This window comes from Triturus cristatus, chromosome 12 (genome assembly GCF_964204655.1).
Source record: "Triturus cristatus chromosome 12, aTriCri1.1, whole genome shotgun sequence".
In the NCBI taxonomy this organism is placed as follows: Eukaryota; Metazoa; Chordata; class Amphibia; order Caudata; family Salamandridae; genus Triturus; species Triturus cristatus.
The window spans coordinates 706612342-706620209 of NC_140595.1; the positions used below are offsets into that span (position 1 = coordinate 706612342).

The 7868-nt window shown below is 51.0% G+C and overlaps 1 non-coding gene across 1 annotated transcript; it reads right to left on the reverse strand.

Annotated features, from left to right (window-relative positions):
* Window positions 1–7361: 7361 nt before the first annotated feature.
* Window positions 7362–7443, reverse strand: TRNAS-GCU (transfer RNA serine (anticodon GCU)). The gene has a single exon. It is a non-coding gene; the product is annotated as a tRNA-Ser (tRNA).
* Window positions 7444–7868: the final 425 nt, after the last annotated feature.

Consider the following 7868-nt stretch of genomic DNA (forward strand, 5'->3'; position numbering starts at 1 on the left):
GGGACAGGACATGCTAATAGTTCTGTCTTGTGCAAGCTACCCCCATACGTATCCAGGTTCAGAAGCATCAGACATTCAATCAATCAATCACATAATTTGTAAAGTGCACTACATACCCGGTAGGGTTTAAAGGCGCTGGGAGGGGGAAGGGGGGGGGGGGAGTGCTGTTACTGGTCGAAGAGCCAGGTCTTGAGTTGTCTCCTGAAAGACAGCAGGTCTTCGGTTTGTCGCAGGTCGAGGGGGCGCGATGGGAGAAGGACCTGCCTCCGGAAGTGGTTCTCCAGATGCGTGGGACCATGGCCAGGGCGTGGTCAGTGGAGCGGAGGTTCCTGTTGGGTACGTAGAAGGAGAGTCGACTGTTGAGATAGGCTGGGCTGGTTTTGCGGAGTGCTTTGTGTGCATGGATCAGGAGTTTGAAGGAGATTCGTTTGTCGATGGGGAGCCAGTGCATGTTCCTCAGGTGGGGGCTGATGCGGTCGCGGCGCGGGATGTCGAGGATCAGGCGTGCGGAGGCAATCTGGATTCTCTGTAGTCTGCTGTTGAGCTTGGACGGGGCTCCGGCGTAGAGGGTGTTTCCGTAGTCGAGTCTGCTGCTGACTAGGGCCTGTGTGACTGTTTTCCTCGTGCTGGTCAGAATCCATCTGTAGATCTTGCGGAGCATGCGGAGGGTGTTGAAGCAGGTGGAGGAGACTGCGTTGACTTGTTTGGTCATGGAGAGTTTCGAGTCGAGGATGACTCCCAGGTTGCGTGCGTGGTCAGTGGGGGCCGGGGGGGACCCCAGTGAAGTGGGCCACCAAGAGTCATTCCATGCAGAGGGGTTGGATCCGAGGATGAGGATTTCCGTCTTGTCTGTGTTCAGTTTGAGGCAGCTGTCCTCCATCCAGTCGGCGACGGCCTTCATTCCCTGGTGGAGGTTGGATTTGGTGGTGAGGGGGTCCTTTGTGAGGGAGAGGATCAGCTGAGTGTCGTCGGCGTATGAGATAGATTATGTTGAGGTCGTGCTGTCGGCCGATGCATGCTAGAGGTGCCATGTAGACTTTGAACAGTGTCGGGCTAAGGGAGGATCCTTGAGGGACGCCACAGATGATCTTGGAGGCCTCGGTACGGAACGGGGGGAGGCGGACTCTCTGCGTTCTGCCGGAGAGGAAGGAGGTGGTCCAGTCCAGGGCCTTGTTACGGATCCCTGCGTCATGGAGGCGCGTGCGTAGTGTGAGGTGGCAGACTGTGTCGAAGGCGCCGGAGAGGTCCAGGAGGATGAGGGCAACCGCCTCGCCATAGTCCAGCAGGGTCCTGATGTCATCTGTGGCGGCGATGAGGGCGGTCTCGGTGCTGTGGTTGCTGCGGAATCCTGACTGGGAGGGGTCCAGGATGTTGTTGTCTTCGAGGTGACGGGTGAGCTGGATGTTGACTATCTTCTCGATGACCTTTGCTGGGAACGGAAGCAGGGAGATGGGTCGGAAGTTCTTGAGGTCGCTTGGATCCGCCTTGGGTTTCTTCAGTAGGGCGTTGATCTCTGCATGCTTCCAGATCTCAAGGAAGGTGGCGGTCTCGAAGGACAGGTTGATGATTTTGTGCAGGTGGGGAGCGGTGGACTTGCTGGCTTTGTTGAAGATGTGGTGCGGGAGAGGGTCGGATGGGGAACCGGAGTGGATTGTTCCCATGGTCTTGATTGTGTCCTCGATGCTTACGTTGGCCGAGGTTGTCAGGGTGTCGTGGGCGGTGGGGTGCGGTGGGTTCGGTGCGGTGTGGTCGGCAGGGGTCGTCCGGGGTCTGAAGCTGTCATGGATGTCGGTGATTTTCCGGTGAAAGAAGGTGGCGAGGGAGTCGCATAGTGCTTGCGATGGTGGGATGTCGTTGGCGTTGGAGCTGGGGTTGGAGAGTTCCTTTACGATGGTTAAGAGCTCCTTGCTGTTGTGTGCGTTGTTATCAAGGAGGTTCTCATGGCGGTCCTGATGAGGTGGTGGTGGTTGCGGATGGCGTCTTTGTGGGCAGCGCAGCTGTCTGGCATCTTGTTGTTGTGCCATATGTTTTCCAGTTTCCAGCAGGTGCGTTTGGAGTTGAGTAGTTCCGGGGTGAACCAGCTGACTCTTCTGCTGGTGTCTGTGTTGGTGGGGTTTTTCAGTGGAGCGATGGTGTTGGCGCAGTCGTTCATCCAGCGTTCGAGGGCGAGTGCCCCTTCATCCGGGTTGGTTGGGGTCGTCGGGGGGTTGAGTGCGAGGTTTGTTTGTAGTTGTTCTTCAGTGATTTTGCCCCAGCAGCGGCGGGGGTTCTGTTGGGTGCGGTGGTGTGTTTTCGGTTTACGGAAGGAGAAGTGGATGCAGTGGTGGTCTGTCCAGGTGAGTTCGGAGACGTGGCTGAAAGTGACGTGGGGGCTTGAGGAGAAGATGGCATCTAGCGTGTGGCCGGCGTTGTGGGTCGGCGTCATGACGAGCTGTTTCAGTCCGAGGTTGGCGAGGTTGGCGATCAGGGTGGAGGAGTTGCTGTCGTTGTTGTTTTCCAGGTGAACGTTCAGGTCACCGAGGAGGATGTAGTCGGTGGAGGTCAGGTAGTGCGTGCTGATGAGGTCGGAGATGGAGTCGCAGAATTGAGGCCGGGGTCCTGGAGGTCTGTAGATGAGGGTGCCTCTTAGGGTGGTCTTTGGGTTTGTGTGGATCTGGAAGTGCATGTGCGTCGTTGGTGTTTGTTGAGATCTTGATGGTGTTTTTGTGGACGATGGCGATTCCTCCTCCGGCCCTGTTGGTGAGGTCTCTGCGGGTGATCTTGTACCCGTCTGGGATGGCTATGGCGATGTCTGGCGAGGAGGTTTCGTTCATCCAGGTCTCGGTTAGGAAGGCGACGTCCGGTGATGTGGTGTCGAGTAGGTCCCAGAGTTCGACGGCGTGTTTGTGTGCGGAGCAGGTGTTGATCAGGATGCATCTAAGCTGGTTGGCATCCGTTGTGGTGAGTGTCTTGGAGTTTTCGTGGCAGGAGAAGCTGCAGTTCCGGCAGGTAAAGGGGCCGTGGGTGCACCTCGGGGAGGCCTTGCAGCAGGTGTGGTTTCTTCCTGGGTTGAGAGCAATGAGGGTCTTGGTGTTGTAGTGGAGGTGGTCGACCTGGCAGGTGCGAGGGCCAGGGGTTCTGGCACTTGGTGCGGTCCATGCGTGGACGGGTGCAGACGGGCTTGCCTTAGGCGTGCCTTTGGTGCGCCTGTGGCGCGCCCGCTGCACGTGGCCGCGCAGCAGCCGCCATATATGGGGAGGTGGGGAGGGAGGAGCAGCTGGGAGGCGGGAGGCGAGGGATGGGTGTGGCGAATGGGCGCTGATGGGGCGGGGCCGCAGGGGAGGCAGCGGTGGAGATGGAGGACGGGAGACCGGCGTGGGGCACCGAGGAGCAAAGGGAGAACAAAAGCAAGTGGCACAGAGCAGGCGGCGATCCGATTACACAATACAGAATACGGGGGCACAAGCAGAGCAGTGATCAGGTTACACAATACAGAATACAGGGGCAGAAAGCAGAGCCGCAAGCGGGATACGGAGAGCAAAGTACAAGGGGCACAAAGCGGAGCGGCGAGCGGGATACAGAAAGCAAAGTACAAGGGGCACAAAGTGGAGCGGCGAGCGGGATACAGAAAGCAAACTACAAGGGGCACAAAGCGGAGCGGCGAGCGGGGGGCAGGGGACACAGAGCAAAGCGGCGATCAGGATATAAAATACAGGGGACACACAGCAGAGCGGCGAGCGGGGGCAGGGGGCATGGACAGATTCAGGAACAGAGCAACAGCAGCAAAAGGAAACAGAGCAAAAACGAAACAGTGAACAACGAACCTAAAGGCCACCACTGGCCACCAGGGATGAGGCGCAGGTGGAAGCCTGCGGGTGGAGGATGGCCTCAAATTCACCAGCGGTGGCAACAGCAGCGATCAGTGACAGCGGGGTTGCAGGTGGAGCTGCAGCGGGGGGGGAGCGACCTACCAGGAGGTCAAGGGTCGCATTAACCTGACGACTCCCACAATGATTCGCGATTTGCAGAATTTCCATTTTCATGAAGAAAGTCGTTCATATTATTCCGATCATCAATCAATAATGTTTGTTTATTGCAGCTCAAGTGGGGGGGTGGGGGAGGGGGCCTCTCAAAAACCTCTTCTTTTAGAAGTGATAAAAGCATTAAAGTCAAGGTATAACTGAAGTCAAAGTACATATGTTATAAACAAGGCCCTGACTTCTCATTTTTGCACGCCCCACAATGCAGCTAGACACCTTGCTGCGCTGCGTGAAAGGGACAGCGCAAGAATGTGCCATATCTATCAAGATATGGTGCATTCCTTGCTCTGGCACACAACCTTCTTTCTAGTGCCAATGCAGGCACGCTTGTGCGATGGTGCAAGGGGGCCTGTGTTGTAGGCAGGATTGTTTTTGTGCAGGAAAGGACATTTTTGTGCACAAAAGAATCCTCCAAGATTTTTTCCACTTTCTAAGTGTGCTACAGCAGACTTAAAAAGAGAAAACATTTGTAAATCTGGGAATGCTTCAGAATCCATGGGTTTATGCGTGGGAACACCCACGCTCTGGCCATGGAACGCCTCCTTGGGGCAGAGTAGTGCAAGGCAGCAACTTGAGCTGCTTTGCGCTGCTCCAGATTTGCCAAGCCACACTGGTCCACACAAGGTGGCCTTGCATAGCTTGGTAAAACTGACTTATGATTGCGTTGGCCTTGTCCTTGACATAAGGGCAACGCCATCCATTCATAAAGCTGACCCTCAATGTCCAGGCTGGCCTCACTGGCCTTACATGCTCTGTGGGGGTTCCATTACTGCTGTCAATTGTCTTTGAGTTGAGAAAGGCACATTAAAAAATAACACAATGGATATTGACTGATAGGGCGAAACCCTGAATTGGCTTTTTTTCCCCAAACAAGACCCCCATAGAGGCTCCCAAATTGCCTGGAATTGGCAAAAAATGTACTTTTCATGTTGCACGTCATTTAGAGGGAAATTGAGAATATTTCTCCTTTTCTCTCACGGAACTCCCGTAGGTAAACATATGTTCGGATGTGGATATAGCAGCAGGGTGAGCCTACACACACAGTTACCTTATGTCTCTGTGCGAGCTCGATGACCATTAAGCAGCACCTCGCTCTGAATCAAAGTAAACGAGCAGGAAATGGAGCATGCTGGCAAGGGTAATGCGTGAGAGAGAAGTGGGGGCGAGTGAGTCATCTCCAGGCAGGGATTCCGCTGTGGCTGCTGTGAACAGTCGCTTGACATGGACGCCACGCTCTGCTATTCTTACCACGGCGGGACATTCTGTGATGTTTCCTATGCCAGGCAGAGGCTTTCAAAGAAATGAGCTATGCGGGCTCTCTGCTGATCTTGGACAAGTGACTGCTGCTGTGTGTGCCTAGTAACATTGTGCACACAGCTGTAAAGTCATTAGTAACAGGATACCGGCTGCCTGTAGACGCTAAGGGCATGTACAGCTTTTACCTAGCGGGAGAGAGCAGCGGCAGGCGCGATGATTGCAAAAAGATGGCACCGCTGCTCGCTCCCGCAAGGTAAATGCCACACATGCACGAGTACTCATTGCAAACAGTGCAGAACATGTACAACTTTCCACAAAAGCCCAAGTGATTCCAAGAGGTCACTCCAATGCAGCACTTGCGCGCTGTGTAGGCGTGACCTACAAAACATGGATGTAATGCAATTGGGGCTCTTGTAAAGCGCCTGAGTTCACGCCGTATAAGATTGCTGTAGTTGCAGCTGGCAAGAGTGGGAAAAAGAGGCAAACAGGTACGCATTTACAGCTGCTGTTATGAAAAGCTGACAGAAATACGAATATGTGCCCAGGACTACACAGTGTGTGCCCAGCATTCAAGAAACATATCGTAGAGGATGGGCGGGGAGGGAGAAAATAGCAAGCAGCTAGGACAGGGTGGCGAGCATCAACAGGCTCTTGCAGGTAAAATCCCTCTGCCTAATAAAAAAATTAACTTGAATGTAATGTAATTGGTGCTCTTGTAAAGTGCTCGAGCTCATGCTGTATAACACTGCCAAAAAGGAGAAAATAACAATGAAGAGGCAGCAGGGAGATGAGGGTAGGTGAGAGGGGAAATATGAAAAGCATGCCGATCGGAAACAAAACAAAACTGCTGATACAAAACAAAAAAAAACAGATGTTGCACAAAACATCCGAAATCAAACAATTTTTTTTTAGCCAAAATGTAGTACTCTAAAGCACAGCGCCAGAATGGGAAAATTTTAGAACAAATGCGGATGCAAGTAGCGGAAAAATGTGGAAACATAAAAAATGCCAATGCAATGCAGATACCAAAAACATGCCAATGAGAAACAAAAGATAAATGCCAATATAAAACAGAAAAAAAGTGTTGAAGAAAAAAAAGTTCTCATAAGCAAAGAACCAGTAGCGGAAAGATACACATAAAATAAAATAAAATAAATTAGTACTTCGTCCATGCTCCAAAACTATAAAAGGAAGTGATGTCATACGTAAGTTAGTCAATTACAAGCCAACTACAATGACTGATAGTCAAGCCTGCAAATGGTAAGTGGAGGCAGGGCTCCAAGCCCTTTACTGCGTACCATACCCCTCGCAGCAACAGCGCATGAGCGCTGTTTAGGTGAGACATACCACGTTAGGCCCTTTATACACAGGACTCTCTAAATGTGGAAACAGCAAGAAGCCAGTTTGTTGCTTAATTTTAAATTTATCTTGCAAGTGTTTAACTGCATGTGGTCCAGGGTGCCATCTTTGGTTCTTTTCTAAAAGTTATTATTTTTAATGCAGTATGACTATATTTGAGAATTAGTCAAGCACAAAATTCTCTCATGTATTATTTTGCACTTTTCTTTACAAAGGCCATACTTTGTTTAAAGGTTACAATTTCCCCTTCTGAGAACAGACCGCTTTCTCCAACACCACTTTTCTCAATGAGTGCACCAGAAATGGATTTCCTAGTGGGAATTGTCACGTAAATTTTAATTTGCAACTAAAAACAAAGATTGATAAAGTTAAAAGGTCTTGCCTTGGTAGACTCGTGCAATAGTTACCTGTCTTTAGTATTCATTTGCAATTAAATAAAACATTTTTTAAAAACTATCACTGATGTGGCCATTTTCCTAGAACCTTTTATAAACACCAAGCCTTTGGGCTCTGCTGTGCATCTTGTAATTATTATTTGTGAAGGAGAAAATAAGAAAACAGCACGAAGCAGGCACTCAGATTGCAGACAGCTACAATGTTACACTGTCACTTTAAAGCTTTACAACTGTAACTTTAAAAGAAAAAGGAAACAAAGTTAACTTAAGTAAAATTAGAGAACCTTTGACCACAGTTGTGACTGTAAATAATAACAAAACTGAGATGTACCGACGAGGGTGGGATTCGAACCCACGCGTGCAGAGCACAATGGATTAGCAGTCCATCGCCTTAACCACTCGGCCACCTCGTCTGACGACGGTGGCAGGTGTCATCCTAGTTCACTGTGTGCTCAGTGCAGGTCCATGGAGCTGTTCTTATTGCCTGTAGTCTTTACTGCAGCGCTGATATCCCTAGGAACGTGGAAAGCATTGGACAACTATATTAAGAGAGGAACTTCATTTCCAACCGGCTCTTCAGGCCCTACCAAGAAAGAAGTCACTTATTCCCACGAACAACATTGACATGTGTATGGGGGTGCACTAACACTTCACTTCGAAGCCCGCAGTCTGACTCCTCAAATGCTGGGATATCGGAAGCCAATGATTTTACCACCTTTGCCAGGAGCATGCATTAGAAACCCTCGGCCTTTAATGTTGGCATCGGAAACCGATGGCGAGAAATAAACCTGGTCCTTTCGAAAAGGTCAGATTTTTTCAGTTGTGTTACGCCGCATTA